Below are 15,533 nucleotides of genomic sequence, written 5' to 3'. Positions count from 1 at the left end.
TCTTTTTTCTTTTTTAACATTTTATTTATTCATGAGAGACACAGAGGGAGAGAGGCAGAGACAAAGGCAGAGGGGAGAAGCAGGCTCCCTGCAAAGAGCCTAATGTGGGACTCAATCCTGGACCTCGGGATCACACCCTGAGCTCAACGGCTGAGCCCAGGCATCCCAAAAGTCTGTTTTTTAAAAAAACTGTTGTAGAAATGGACAAGTCCAACACTGAACATAGGCCAAAACTGTGGGTCTCACCACTGGCTTCTTGGATGAGTAGATACAGTAGAAAGTGAAAGAGACATATTCTCTGAGGGATGCAGCCCCAGGGCACAGCCAGGAACTTGTCTGTTCAACTCAAATTCTTTATTCTTTAATTTGCCAGGAGACAGGAGTCTTTCCACAGAGGCAGGTGCAAGGAGGCTGCATCGCTAGATTATTGACTGTTATCTCAATTCTGTCTCACTGAAAAAAACAAATTCAGCCCACGAAATACTGTTTAAGTGCTAACGTATGATTTATGCAGCTGTACGGGTGGCCACGCAACTCACAAGGTTAGGTTGGAATGGAGGCCTACTGTAGTCAGGAAGTTATTAACCTAAACCACTGCTAAGAAAGGAAATCAGTATACGCTTCAGTTAATGTCTCTTTCAAAGAATCTTTCTTAAAAATACAGTCATGGGACACCTGGGTGGCTCAGCGGCTGAGTGTCTGCCTTTGGGTCAGGGCGTGATCCTGGAGACCCGGGATCAAGTCCCACATCGGGGCTCCCTGCATGGAGCCTGCTTCTCCCTCTGCCTGTGTCTCTGCCTCTCTCTCTCTCTCTCATGAATAAATAAATAGAATCTTTAAAACAAAAATACAGTCACATGTATACAAGGAATCATGTGCAATAAAATATTGTTTAGAACAGTAAGAAAACTGGTAACTTAATATATGCCAACACAGAAATGACTCCATTATGATATATCATGAGATGCAACAGAACATCAAAAAGAATATCTGTATCTTGGGATCCCTGGGTGGCGCAGCGGTTTGGCGCCTGCCTTTGGCCCAGGGCACGATCCTGGAGACCCTGGGATCGAATCCCACGTCGGGCTCCCGGTGCATGGAGCCTGCTTCTCCCTCTGCCTATGTCTCTGCTCTCTCTCTCTCTCTCTGTGTGACTATCGTAAAAAAAAAAAAAAAAAAAGAATATCTGTATCTAAACAAGATGTGTAAAAAAAAATAAAATAAAATAAAAAATAAAAATAAATAAAAAAATAAACAAGATGTGTAACATGTACAATGTGAGCCAATTTGCTTAAGAAAAAAATACTTTTTGTTTATGCACCATACAAACACATGTGTGCATACATATACCAAGCTGTAAATGGTGACTTCTCTGGAAAGAGACCCTCTGTATGCTAGGAATCTTTTATTATTCGTGTAAACATACTTTTCTATAAATATAAGGACTGGGAAGAAAATTGGCCTATAAATATTAAAATCAGAAGGTCCTCCTTTATGTTTTCATTCTTTTTTTTTTTTTTTGTATTATTTTCCTAGATTATAAAGACAAGATGTGATTAAAGAGGGGGAGAAAGAGGCAGTTTAAAATTCTATTTGGAGATCCCTGGGTGGCTCAGTGGTTTAGCGCCGCCTTGGGCCCAGGGCGTGATCCTGAAGACCTGGATGTGGGAGTCCCACGTCAGGCTCCCTGCATGGAGCCTGCTTCTCCCTCTGCCTGTCTCTCCTCTCTTCTCTCTCTCTCTCTCTGTCTCTGTCTCTCATGAATAAATAACATTTTTTAAAAAGGTTTAAAATAAATAAAATAAAATAAAATCCTATTAAAAAATAAAGCAGGGACAACTGGGTATTCATTTGGTTAAGGGTCTGACTTCAGCTCAGGTCATGATCTCGGGGTCATGGGATTGAGCCCTGTGTCAGACTCCCTGCTTAGCAGAGCCTGCTTTCCTCCATGCCTCTCACTGTGTTCTCTCTTGCTATCTCTCTCTCTCAAATAAGTAAAATCTTTAAAAAAATAAAATTAAACAAAAATAAATAAAATTTAAAAAATAAAAACAAAAAGGAAAATACCAACTTGGCAGTATAGCATAAAGAGAATAGATTCAACTGAGACAGGTGATCACTTTGGGTAAATTAAAACCAACTTGGCAGTATAGCAGAAAGAGAATAGATTCAACTGAGACAGGTGATCACTTTGGGTAAATTAAATCCTACCAACCTCAGTGTTCCCATCTGTAAAATGGAAAATAGCAAATTTTACAGTGTTACTGAAGAGAACAAATTATATAATCTAGATAAAATGGGGGTGCCTGGGTTGCTCAGTTGGTTGAGGGTCTCCCTTTGGTTAAGGTCAGGATCCCTGGGTCCTGAGATCCAGCCAGGTGTTGGGGGGGGGGGGGGGGAGTGTCCCTGCTCAGCAGGGAATCTTCTTCTCCCTCTCCCTTTGCCCCATATGGCCCCACTCCACTCCTGTCTTAATGTATATATTTTTAAATCTAGCTAAAATGCCTAGCACACTGACACATCATAGGCATCTAATACATAGCAGCTCATATAGAGCTAGAGGGTGAGGGAGGAGAATTCATTGCAGCTCTTGTTATTAAGTCAGCAACACCTATGTTACATTTTATATAAGTGAAATGAATACATTTCATTTAGGAACGCACCCTGCCAGGTCTCCTATAGTCCTTCCAAATGTATTCAGAAATAAAAATGTCATGTATATCAAATTGCTTTTCTCACCAAAATAACAGGTAAAACAATTCAAATAAAAAAAATTTTGGGAATCCCTGGGTGGCTCAGCGGTTTAGCGCCTGCCTCTGGCCCAGGGCCTGATTCTGGAGTCCCGGGATCCAGTCCCACATCGGGCTCCTTGCGTGGAGCCTGCTTCTCCCTCTGCCTGTGCCTCTGGCACGCTCTCTCTCTCTCTCTCTCTCTCTGTGTCTATCATGAATAAATAAATAAAATATTTTTTTTAAAAAATTTTATTTCATTTTTTAAGGGGTTCCAAACCTAGCACATTCTAGGGAACCTTGTCTCAGAAGTCCTTATGACAAGCTAGTTAAAAGGCCTGCTCTGGAACCTACTAGCTATATGATCTCAAAAAAATTACTTTTTCTTTCCTAAGGTCTCAGCTTTCTCATCAGTTATACGGGGCTTCATGGGATTGAGACAGGGCTAAGTAAAATGTTTGTAATATTTTTAGCACAATGCCTGGCCCATGTTAAGCACTCAGTGAAATGTTAGTAGTTGTTGTTCTAGTTATTTTTCTGCCAATCAAAGCACAGGCTTGGAAGAATCCATATATTGCTTTTCAACAACAACAGAGCTAAGCAGGTCTCAAAGTCCCATGACCATGACCCAGTTCCCAAAAGAGAGTATGAGGGAAAAAAAACTCCATCCAGATTCAAAGGGTGTGTGGACTGGTCAGTAGTCCCTGTCAAGTTTACTTCCCTTCCTCTTCCCCACACATTCCTCCAGGAGTAACAGGCAATGTGTCAGGGGTGAGTCATGGATCATACACTGTTTTTGTCGGCATTCTCCCGAACTCTGCCCCAAGCAGATCATAATCTCCCAAGGCCCCAAACCGATCTGATCACTCACAGTTCCTTTAGCTCTCCAATGAATACAGTACCCACAGCTTAGAAATCCATAACGGAACACGATTTCCCCAACTGTTTCTTCATTTCAAAATCTTTGTTCAAGGGGCGGCTCTGGTGGTACCCCAAACTCAAGTATACATTTCATATCTTGTTGGCTCCCTCTCATCATTTGGACCTCTGTTCAATGATCATTCTCAAAGAGGCCTTCCCTGGTTACAGTAGCTAATGTAGAACAGTTGGGCCTTCAGCCACATCCTCCAACCAATGCACTCTCAATTCCATTATGCTCTATATGGCTTAGGAATGTGTCTAGCTGCAATAACGGCTTTTTTTTTTTAAGATTTTATTTATTTATTCATGAGAGACAGAGAGAGAGAGAGGCAGAGACACAGGCAGAGGGAGAAGCAGGCTCCATGCAGGGAGCCCAATGTGGGACTTGATCCTGGAACTCTAGGATCATGCCCTGGGCCGAAGGCAGGCGCTAAACCGCCGAGCCACCCAGGGGCCCCACAACTGCTTAATTAATATAAGTTTATACTTTCATAGCAAGTTCAGAAGAAGATGGTATAGTTTAAGCTGTTCAATGAGGCCATCAAGAACTCTGGCTCTACTCTGCTGTACTCAGCTTGTTATCTTTTTTTTTTTTTTAACATTTTATTTATGTATTTGAGAGAGGGATATGAGAAAACACGAGTGAGGAGGGGAGGGAGAGGGAGAAGCAGGCTCCTCACTGCTTTTTTTTTTTTTTTAAAGGAAAATTCCTTTATTGTGAATGTCCAAGTTCTTAGGATTCATCTTTAAAGATACTAGAAGATGAGAAAGACCACATACACCAGACTATGTTTAGTCATTAAACTAGCAAATTGCTTTGTATCAGACATCACAGTACATGAGGAAAATCTGCATTTTATGAAGAGCCACCAGGTAGTTCAAATCCACTTTATCATGAAGTGCAGCCACAGGCCAACCAGATACCTAGATAATATAGTCAGTGCAAAATTCAAATGGGTAAGTCCGGGCTTTGATGAGGCTGGCTACACTGCAAAATAGAAATAGCCTGATACAGGGCTCGATCCCAGACCCTGGGATCATGACCTGAGCTGGCAGATGATTAACCAACTGAGCCACCCAGGTGCCCCTTTAGCATATTGTCTTTATGCCTGTCATCTCGTGGTACAAAAAGGTTACTGCTGTTACCAGCTATCTTACCTACATTTAAGGCAGAAAGATGCCAGCCACATCTTTCTCCTTTTGTCAGGAAAGGAAAATCCTTCCCTAAGACTTGACTTTGTCTATCAAAAATCACAGCTAGGTCCCATGGTCTCCTAAAGTTACTGTAGGGGAGGCAGGTAAATTAGGATACAAGTTATCAGCACTGGCTAAGAACAAGCATGATCTATCACCTAAGGCTAGGTACAATGTAGTCCCACACACAATTAAGGTTCTTTTAACAACAACAACAACAAAAATGGGAATGGGCATTGGGTAGGAAAATAACAGTGCTGACCAAACTTATTTTTCATAGCACTTACCATCTGAAATTACTTCATGTACAATAAATAAATTTTAACTGCTCATATTGTCTCGACAGAATGAAAGCTCCTAGTCTAGCTCCACATATATATACACCCAGAGCCTATATTTTAAAATAATAGTCAAGTTTCTCACAGGTATTATATTTATATACAGACACTGGAATATAGTGAGTTTAGTCCAGGTTATTCTGCAGTGGCAAATTAACCTCAAAATCTCAGTGTCCTGTCAGAACAAAGGTTTATTTCATACTCTTTATATCCACTGTATATTGGTGTGTTAGGGTAGGAAAGAAGGCAACGAGCTTTTCTCCACGTTGAGAAACCCAAACTGTTGGAATCTCCACTATCTCAAAACGGAGCTTCAGGGTCTGCCATAGTAAAAGAGAGCTGGAGGGCCTCACAAGAGCCACTTAAATGCTTTAGCTCAGAAATGCATGTTACTCCCACAGAGAGCCCACTGTACAGAATTAATCACATGACTTTTTGTTGTTGTTACTGTTGTTTAAAGTTTACAGGGGGCTCCTGGGTGGCTTGGTTGGCTAAGGGTCTGCCTTTGGCTCAGGTCATGATCTTGAGGTCCTGGGATCAAGACCCACATCAAGCTCCCTGCTCAGCAAGGAGTCTGCTTCTCTTTTCCCTCTGCTCCTCCCCCCACTTCATGCTACCTCTCTCTCAAATACATAAATAATCTTTAAAAAATTTTTAAAAATAAAAATTTATGTTGTTTGTTTGTTTTTTTTAAGTAATCTCTACACCTAACGTGGGGCACAAACTCATGACCCTGAAATCAAGAGTTGCATACTCTTCAAGAGTCAGGTGCTCATTGGACTGAGCTGGCCAGGGACCCCCAGAATTAGTCACATGTTCTATATAATCATAATGAGGCAGAGAAACATGAAAGAATACATGAATATTGGTAGTAAAAGTTTCATTCCCCATGGGCTGGTAAAATAATGCATTATCCCATTTTAAAATTTAGACTCATTAAAGAAGTTCCTTGGAACAAACTCAAAGTTAGGGATACTCAATAATTGCTTTATTCATCTTATAAAGTAATACCATTAAACACACACACATTTTCCTTCAGGAGTAATAACAAGAACTATTTATGTAGCATATATTGTTCTGCTCCAAGTACCTGACAAATTTTAGTATCTTTAATCTGCTCAATTACCCAGTAAGGAAGATCTTATTAAGAATGAGGAGGGTCCCAGGGAAGGCCGGGGGGCTCAGCGGTTTAGCACCACCTTCAGTCCAGGGCCTGATCCTGGAGACCTGGAATTGAGTCCCACGTCGGGCTCCCTGCATGGAGCCTGCTTCTCCCTCTGCCTGTGTCTCCTGTGTCTCTGCCCCTCTCTCTCTCTCTCTCTCTCTCTCTCTCTGTATCTCATGAATAAATAAATAATAAAATCTTAAAAAAAAAAAAAAAAAAAAAGAATGAGGATCCCTGGGTGGCTGGCTCAGCAGTTTAGCACCTGCATTCGGCCCAGGGTGTGATCCTGGAGTCCTGGGATCAAGTCCCACATCAGGTTCCCTGTATGGATCCTGCCTCTCTGTCTCTCATGAATGAATAAAATAAAAAAAGAGTAAGTCTTTTTTTTTCTTTTTAAAGATTTATTCATGAGAGAAACAGAGAGGGAGAGGGAGAGACACAGGAGACACAGGCAGAGGGAGAAGCAGGCTCGATGCAATGCAGGGAGCCCAACATGGGACTCCATCCTGGGTCTCCAGGATCATGCCCTGGGCTGAAGGTGTCGCCCTGGGCTGAAGGCTTCGCTAAACTGCTGAGCCACCCAGGCTGCCCAAGAATAAGTCTTATTAACCCCATGTTGTAAGGGAATGGAAAAGTGATAGAAGCCAGTTCTCCATCGGTCCATGGCATTTCTGCGTATGGTACAAGCAGAGGCACCAACTGCATTTGTTCTAGACAGTCTTCAAAGATGTTCGTATAGAGAACAGCCTTGGAAAATAGAGATTGTGTCTCCTACAGCACAGGGCAACATGTTTACGGTGCAGTATAAACAAAATAATGTCTCCCTCTCTGGAGCAAAGGGCAGGCATACTTACCGCCCATTATAAAAGTTTAGGATTCCGTAAGCCCAGGATTCCTTTCCTGTAATGCAACTCATTTTTTTCTCAGGTGTCATGACTCTCTCGACATCTCGCTTTGGAAACTGGGGCTTAAGGAACCAGTGTAAGAAAATGTTGATACTCTGGCAATAGCTATTATTATGAGTAATAAAGTCATTCCCAAGAGCTCATGAAACTGTGGCAGGTTAACTTGTTAGCTTGAAAGTAGGGTAAATCTCAGAGCCTTCAGTTTTTGACAAAAAGTTAAGTAATTTGCTAAGGTGTGATAGCTAGTAGGCGACAAATGCAAGATTTAAGCCCAAGCTGTCTGGCTCGATAACCATGCTTTAAAATTTTTAAATTCTCTGCTAAATGGCAGTAGTTCTCATAGTGTAGTTCCAGAACTAGCACCATCAACATCACCTGTGAACATGTTATAATTGCAAATTATTGGGCATTACCCCAGACCTACTGAATCAAAAATCTGGGTGTGTGGGCAGGGTAGACGTGTTTTAACAAGTCTTCCATAAGATTCTGACAATAAGTTTGAAAACCACTGCTATACTGCATATATTCACTGAATCTATAAGATTGAAGGAAATGATATGGGTATATTCTGATTCACATAGGAATGTGACTGACCTTTCATAACTTGAACAGATTTCAAATACTAAGGGAGATGGTTCATAAGCCCTTGTATATAATTCTTTTAGAAGGTAAGGATCTTTATATGGTACAAATAAACATCACATGCCCTTTTTGTAGGCCTACATAATATTTTCCTTTGGAGTCACAAATAATATATCCAGAATGCTAAATGAAAATACCTGCTTTTTTATTCCCATAATGATCAGAAAGAATTACTTAGCCAAGGAGAAACACTATTTATATTTTAGAGTCAAGCTGTAATTCTTGAAAAACAGGAAACCACATATCAACAAAGCCAACTCAGTGTACCATAGTGGAAAGGGCACCAGGCTTTGAGTCACAGAGTCAAGTCATTTAACTTCTTCAACTCAATTTCCTGATTTTAAAATGGAAAATGAACTCCAACTTTAGAGCTGCAATTAGGCTTAAATGATACATTATTTGAAAGCTGTTGCTTTCAAATGGCTTTTATGCTACATGAATATTAAGTCCACCTGCATGAGCTCTTTCTTTTTCTTGATCATGGCATTATCACAGTCTCTGCAAAGCTTAAAGTACTGCCTGGCTTACTTTATGCCAGTACTTATGAGGTATAAGGAATGAATATGAGGTATTATATCAGTGATGTAATTGACTCCTCTGGGCTCCACTTATCACAATAATTTCAGCCTTTTAATAAGAAAAAGTCACTCTAACAAGAAATCCTTAGTCATGTTTAAAATGGGCCAGCTAATTTAAGAAAATCAGCTGATTTTCTTCCTCTGGAGAACACTACTGAAGGAGTTCTATCCTAAGGCATAAAACAGAAACTCCTATTAGCAACCCCATAGCCTTAGAACCTCAGAGATTCAAGTCTACAATAATCTGTTGTACATACATCAATAGTCAGGAATAAAGGATGCGTACCTACAAAGAACTACATATTTCACATTTACTTCTGCACTGTGGTAGACTTTTAATAAATGGATTACAGGGTTTATGCAGTCTCTTTTAATGAAATCTGAGATTCAAGTCAGCAAATATTAAATAAACCACTACTGTGTATAAAAAAGAGAAAGACAGCTAGAAAATTTCAGCCAATTAAGTATTGTTTGGGAACAGAATTTATGAGGAAAATATAATTTACAAAACTTTGTGTATTTATGTGAATGCAGTTCCTTAATTTACTCTCTCCAACATACTTTCTCAGTGTCCTGAAAAATTAGTTAATAATCTAAAGTTCTTGAAATCGGGAACTTCACAAGCTTTCAGCTTCAACAGACATATCTAAGTTGGCAAATAAATTCAAGTTGAAGGTCAGCTTTCAGTGCAAGGCTTTAATAGTAAGGACACTATCCCAACTATGTTTCATACTTTCAGAGACACCTGCAAGGTACATTGTTCCCTGCATCTTATAACGATCAAAATATTTATCATAAATTGGCCCTACCTTTTAAAAAGTGAATGCATAAGTCCACCTTAAAATTTGTAACAGCCAATTAACTTCATAAATGACTATGGAAATTTGTTTGATGAAAACACAAATTACAGTTGAGTATGAAACTCCTTTCACTTGCTTCTTAAAAATATTGAGGGGTGCCTGGGTGATGCAGTTGATTAAGTGACCAACTTCAGCTCAGGTTGTGATCTCAGGGTTATGGAATCAAGCATTGCACCCAGCTCCAGACTGAGCACATAATCCACTTGAGATTCTCTCTCCCTCTTCCTCTGCCCCTCCTGCTTGTGCGCACACACACTCTCTAAAATAATTTTTTTTTTAAATTGGAAAGAAAGGAAAGCGATATTGAAAACAAGTTTGCCTTTTCTAAACTTAATTTTTTTACCCATCTAGTAACTCAAGGCACTATAACTCCAACTGAACAATCACATAGCTACAGTGAATTATGGACATTCAAACATGCAACTCATTATGTAACTTAATTGAAGAGTACTCTTCCAAATTTAATCCAACAGTACCTGGGTGGCTCAGCTGGTTGGGCATCTGCCTTCTGCTGGGGTTATGATCCAGCCCAGCATTGGGCTCCCTGCTCAGTGGGGAATCTGCTTCCTTTCTCTCTCCCCTCTTGCAAAAATAAATAATTTTTTTAAAAATGAAAACCAAATTTAATCCAAAATCCAACTGAGAATCTTAGTTAATAAAGCAGTAACTGTTAGCTCAATGCACTCCTTCAAAATTCAAACCAGATAGGAAATAGGAGAGACAGAGACAGCCAGTTTTGATGTAGTCTTAACTACCTCAAAGTAGTTAGTTTTATAACCCCACAGTGAAACAGTGACTTCTGGTGGCAAAAAATGCATGCATACTCCGCATTTTGCAAGAGAAAGCAATGTTTAAAATCACTGGGCTTTTCTGACCATAAATTCACAGTCTCTGATTTTTGTATTCTAATTTAACACACTGTGATTCTTCAAAATTGTATTTTTACAAAGTTGAAGAATTAAGCAAATCACAAATGTCAAAGCCACTACAACGAATGAATAAAACATATTAACTCTGATAAATAACAGTTCATTTTCTTTCCGCAGGTGGAAAGCATAAAGTTCATTCACACTAACAAGTCCTACACCCCCAATCTCATCATCCCTGTATGTTATATTTAGAAAAATTTAAGAAAAAGAGGAGAAGCCCCCAAAATTTAAACTCCTTTTCTTTAAGTAGGCTCCAGAGCCAGCAGGGAGCCCAACGAGGGGCTTGATCTCAGAACCCTGAGATCGAGACCTGAGGTGACATCAAGAGTTGGACACCACTGACTAAGCCACTAAGTGCACCTAAACTCATTTTTTTCAAAGCCTTGTGTCCCACCCTTCAATACCTCTTTGTCTTAAAGATCTCGAGTCCCTTCTGTGGTTCTCTCTCTATTTAGCTAAACTCAAATTGGTTTCTCTAGTTTCACACAACTAGTATTATGAGTTATTCTCTTGCTTTCTCTCCTAGTCTCCATTCTCTTGGGTCATTCTTTAATATTCTACATTCCTTTTCTGCATATTTATCTTCAAAAACAGTATTTTCTGACATTGGCAAGAAAGAGACAACACCTTTAAATTAAAGCACCGGAATCATCCAGAATTTTCAACTCTCCTGCGAATTTATTTCCAGATTATCCACTCAAGGAATACTTTCCACTGAAGATGAAAGGCAAGCTAAGGAAATACATTAGACAGAGGAAGTAAACACTGAAACAGGGCCATGCCTAGGTATTCTCAAGCCTCTGAGCAGAACTGGATTCACAGTCCAAAGGCCTTTTTTTCTTTTCCGTGCCTTCTATCTCCACCCGGAGTCTGACACACGTAGCTCCAGAAATATCCCACCTTTGCCTACCTTCCACGAACTCTGCATGTCTTTGCTCTGAAATAATCTTTCACAAGCAAAATCCCCCACACTGCTCAGGCCTCTCCCTCGCCTGATGTTTCTGTGTCTTAATTTTTGAGCTTTTTTTCCACTTTGCAACCGTCCCAGGGAACACACTAAGTCTTCGCCTTAATCATGGTTTCGCCTTTAAGGTTTTAAATCTGTCGGGTTCCTTGATGATAGGTCACCCCCCACTCACAGCTCTCAGCGTGCACCCACTGGGTTAAAACTGCCCCATCCCACACTTTAAAAAACAGCAAAACATGCTGTGCAAGCGCCTCTCGCACCCCCCGCACCCCCCTCCCCGCCCCCCGCAACAGACTAGCTCCCGGAAGATGCGGACACCTCTCCACCTCCAAAGCCAAAGGCCTTCCAGGGACGATTTGCATGACAATAATGGGGAGTAAGTGAGCGTAGAAACTCCTGGAAGACCAACCTAGTGAGCAACTATCAAGACGCCCGAAGGTCCCTGGCAGATTCATTAATGTAACTACCGTTACGCTGAGGTAGCTACGACTCACACAACTCTCCAGCTCCTTTTTTAATTCGATGACCCTGCGCTTGCAACGTCGGAGGGGTCGAAAGCAGCAGTCACAGGAGGACCAGATACCGGCGGAAAAAACTATGAGAAATTCACCAGTTCCACGTTCTGCAGAGGCCGTCCCCCGGCGCCCCAGGGGCAAGTCTCAGGAGGTGCCTCCAACTTTCCCCTCCCTCCCTCGAGGCTGCGGACCACCGCCACGAGCCTCCCTCCCAATCGCAATTAGACTGGGTTGGAACCACCAAATTAGCTCAGCTAGACGCAAGGGGGAGGGGTGACAATGACGAGGACTGGAGGACGCGGGTTGGAAGAGAGAAAAGCCCCTGGTTTACTCCCCGAGAAACTTCTGGGACACTTGTATTACGCAATCCCGACGCCAGGTTCCAAAACCCAACATCCTTCCGCAAAACGCGGGGCGCACCAGCAGATGTCTGATTTGGGGGAGTGGGGAAAGAAAATGGGTCTGGGCTCTTCCTGTGGTTCCCACCGCTCCTCCCCCAGTTTTTCTAGGCTCTATCTGCCTGGGATTTGCAAATAAGGGCGACGCGAGCTCCGCGTCTCTTTCCCCGTTCCCCCCCGAAGGTTCCCACCGGAAAAGTGGGAACGCCAGCTACTTGAGTCAGCGGTGCTGGGAAGCAGGCAGCAAGGCGGGGAGGGCTGGGCGTCCCAGCAGCCGGCGGCTGCGGCGCTCCCAGCGAGGCTGACCCCGGCCCGGGGCGCACGGGGCTCCGCTCACCTTCCTGCCCCTGGCTCCTCCAGTCTCGAGTCGTGCGCCCTCGCCACCTCCGCCTTCCCCGGACCTGTTGCGGTGGGGAAGGGGCGCGGGCGCGGAGAGCGCAGGCGAACGCGTGCTCCCGGGATCCCGAGGCGGCTCGCACCGGCCTGGGCTCGCCGCCCGCGGGGCCCAAAACGCAGCTGCGCCCGCGACGCGCGCAGGCGGCGGCCGAGGGCGCAGGGGACGCGCGCCAGTCCGCTCGCTGGCTCGCAAGCTCCGCGCGCGGGCTGCGCCGGGACGCCCGAGAGGCGAGGCCACGCCCTCCTCTGGAGAGCCCGCCCCGCCCCGTAGGCCCGCCCCGCAGCCCCGCAGCCCCGCCCTGCAGACCCGCCCCGCAGACCCGCAGCCCCGCCCTGCAGACCCGCCCCGCAGCCCCGCAGACCCGCCCTGCAGCCCCGCCCCGCAGCCCCGCAGCCCCGCCCTACAGCCCCGCCCCGCAGCCCCGCAGACCCGCCCTACAGCCCCGCCCCGCAGCCCCGCAGACCCGCCCTGTAGACCCGCCCCGCAGCCCCGCAGCCCCGCCCCGCAGCCCCGCAGCCCCGCCCTACAGCCCCGCCCCGCAGCCCCGCAGACCCGCCCTGCAGACCCGCCCCGCAGCCCCGCAGCCCCGCCCTGCAGACCCGCCCCGCCCCGCAGCCCCGCAGACCCGCCCTGCAGACCCGCCCCGCCCCGCAGCCCCGCAGACCCGCCCCGCAGACCCGCAGCCCCGCCCCGCAGACCCGCAGCCCCGCCCTGCAGACCCGCAGCCCCGCCCTGCAGACCCGCCCCGCCCCGCAGCCCCGCAGACCCGCCCCGCAGCCCCGCAGACCCGCCCCGCAGACCCGACCCGCCCCGCAGACCCGCAGCCCCGCCCTGCAGCCCCTCCCCGCAGACCCGCAGACCCGCCCCGCCCCGCAGCCCCGCCCTGCAGCCCTGCCCGGTAGCCCCGCCCCGCCCTGTAGCTCCGCCCCGCAGCCCCGCAGCCCCGCCCCGCAGCTCCGCAGCCCCGCCCCGCCCTGCAGCCCCGCCCTGCAGCCCGTGCCCGGCAGCCCCGCAGTCCCGCCCCGCCCTGCAGCCCCGCCCCGCAGCCCCGCAGCCCCGCCCCGCCCTGCAGCCCCGCCCCGCAGCCCCGCCCTGCAGCCCTGCCCGGCAGCCCCGCAGCCCCGCCCCACAGCTCCGCAGCCCCGCCCCGCCCTGCAGCCCCGCCCCGCAGCCCCGCCCCGCAGCCCCGCGGCCCCGCCCCCCCTGCAGCCCTGCAGCCCACGCGGATCCGCCCAGCCCACGCCCTCTGGCTGGCACCACCCAAGCAGCTAGGAACCTCGCCGCCCTCCTCGGGAAACCTGTGGGAGGATCGAGGGGGAGCGGCCGCCGCGGACGGATACTGCAGCGACCGCCCCGGCAGCGTGGGTGACCCTGCCCCCGGCTGATGTGGGGCGCAAGCACCCTCCCGTTTTACAGAGATTCAGCTCAGGGTCAAGTCCTAAGTGTCGAGGAGCCTTCTTTCTGCAATTTCCTATACAACTGAAACAGATTGTGTCCTTCAAAGGAGATAACGACTCACATCTGGAGAGTGTTTTCCAGTTTTTAAAGGGCTTTTCACCCACAGGTCCGACTCTTCACAACCTTATAAAACAGATACATCATTATTGCCGTTCCCCAAATAATGAAACCGACGAGCCAAAAATTAAGCGTGGTGTCCAGGGTCGCAAGCGACAAAGTGGCATGGGAAACATCTCCTGAATCCAGCCTCTGGGTTCTTTGCGTTGCACCAGCTCAACGCCAGAAAGTCCTCGTGGGGCTAGGGGCGCTGGCAAGCAGAACCAAAGGAGAGGCGAAAGCCGAGGTCTAGTCAAGACGCTACCCGACTCCATCTAGGACCACACAGAAAGCATCAAAAGTCGTCGTTGGGCCTTCTCACCTTCCTCACTGAAACAGATGCCGAAAGATGACACTGAGTGGCTCAGCGGGTCTGTGGTATGGTAATGGTTTAAAGTAGGTTAAAGTATTTGGGTGAAGAAGATTGCATTTCAAGTGTAATATAAATTAAGTGTGAATTAATATAATGTATGAAAAGAACCCCCTCATGCCCTCTGTATTTCTCTCCCTCCCCCTCCTCCTCCTCCTTGTTGCTATTGCTTTGTCCCTCTTTACTCCTTCATTGTGTACATGAGGGTGTTGACTGAAAACCTAATCAATAGATATTTGCATTTCCAAATTGAACCTTTGGTTACTTAATTTCCCAGGGATTGTTTTCCAAAATCTAACTCTTCTTTCTACTCCCTGGGCGCCCGTGATGATATCGATGTGGTTTACCTTAACAGCTAAAATGGTGAAAGTGTCCCTGATGGGGATCCCTGGGTGGCGCAGCGGTTTGGCGCCTGCCTTTGGCCCAGGGCGCAATCCTGGAGTCCTGGGATTGAATCCCGCATCGGGCTCCCGGTGCATGGAGCCTGCTTCTCCCTCTGCCTGTGTCTCTGCTTCTCTCTCTCTCTCTCTCTCTGTGTGACTATCATAAATAAATAAAAATAAAAAAAAATGTTTAAAAAAAAAAGAAAGTGTCCCTGATGAAATTTGGTATGCCTCTAGATGAAAGCTTTGGAGGTCATCTCTGAGCAGGAATCACCTCTGACAGACGGGTGTTTGTGTAGTTCTTAAAAGTTTCTAATAGACATTGGTATCTACTCTAATCATAACAAATATTTTAACCTTTTTGTTATGGAACTTACATTTTATTGTAATATATTGCGCATAACAATATGTTATAATCTAAAGGTCTTACCACTCTATCTAAAACTTTTTCCTTTATCATGTTCCTTTTTACCACCCCATACTACTTCCTAATACCTTCAAACTGTGGTTAGCTTAGTAAATAAGGTTGACAGTGAAAGTTTGATAATTTTATTTTTCTGCTTTTGGAGCTGAAAGATGTAATTTTGCAAAGAATTTTTTTGTAAAAGATAATGTAATTTTGCTTCAGAGAGTAGTCCATTCCATTTATGAGTATATTCCTAAGGCAGTGTCCTATCATATCAATAAC

At 45.6% G+C, this 15,533-nt stretch overlaps 1 protein-coding gene across 3 annotated transcripts in view; it reads right to left on the bottom strand.

Annotated features, from left to right (window-relative positions):
• AFF1 (ALF transcription elongation factor 1) overlaps positions 1 to 12,619 on the bottom strand; it is a 201,145-nt gene extending 188,526 nt beyond the window's left edge. Inside the window, exon 1 of one of the 3 annotated variants that reach the window (XM_035709568.2) lies at positions 12,479 to 12,619. The gene's annotated coding sequence lies outside the window, so the exon portion shown is untranslated. The remainder of the gene's footprint in view (positions 1 to 12,478) is intronic. The other 2 variants (XM_049104811.1, XM_049104810.1) reach the window with 2 other exon arrangements.
• Positions 12,620 to 15,533: the final 2,914 nt, after the last annotated feature.

Source organism: Canis lupus, chromosome 32 (genome assembly GCF_003254725.2).
Source record: "Canis lupus dingo isolate Sandy chromosome 32, ASM325472v2, whole genome shotgun sequence".
NCBI lineage: Eukaryota > Metazoa > Chordata > Mammalia > Carnivora > Canidae > Canis > Canis lupus.
The sequence above is the reverse complement of the archived record's forward strand: the minus strand, read 5'-3'. Positions and strand labels throughout refer to the sequence as shown.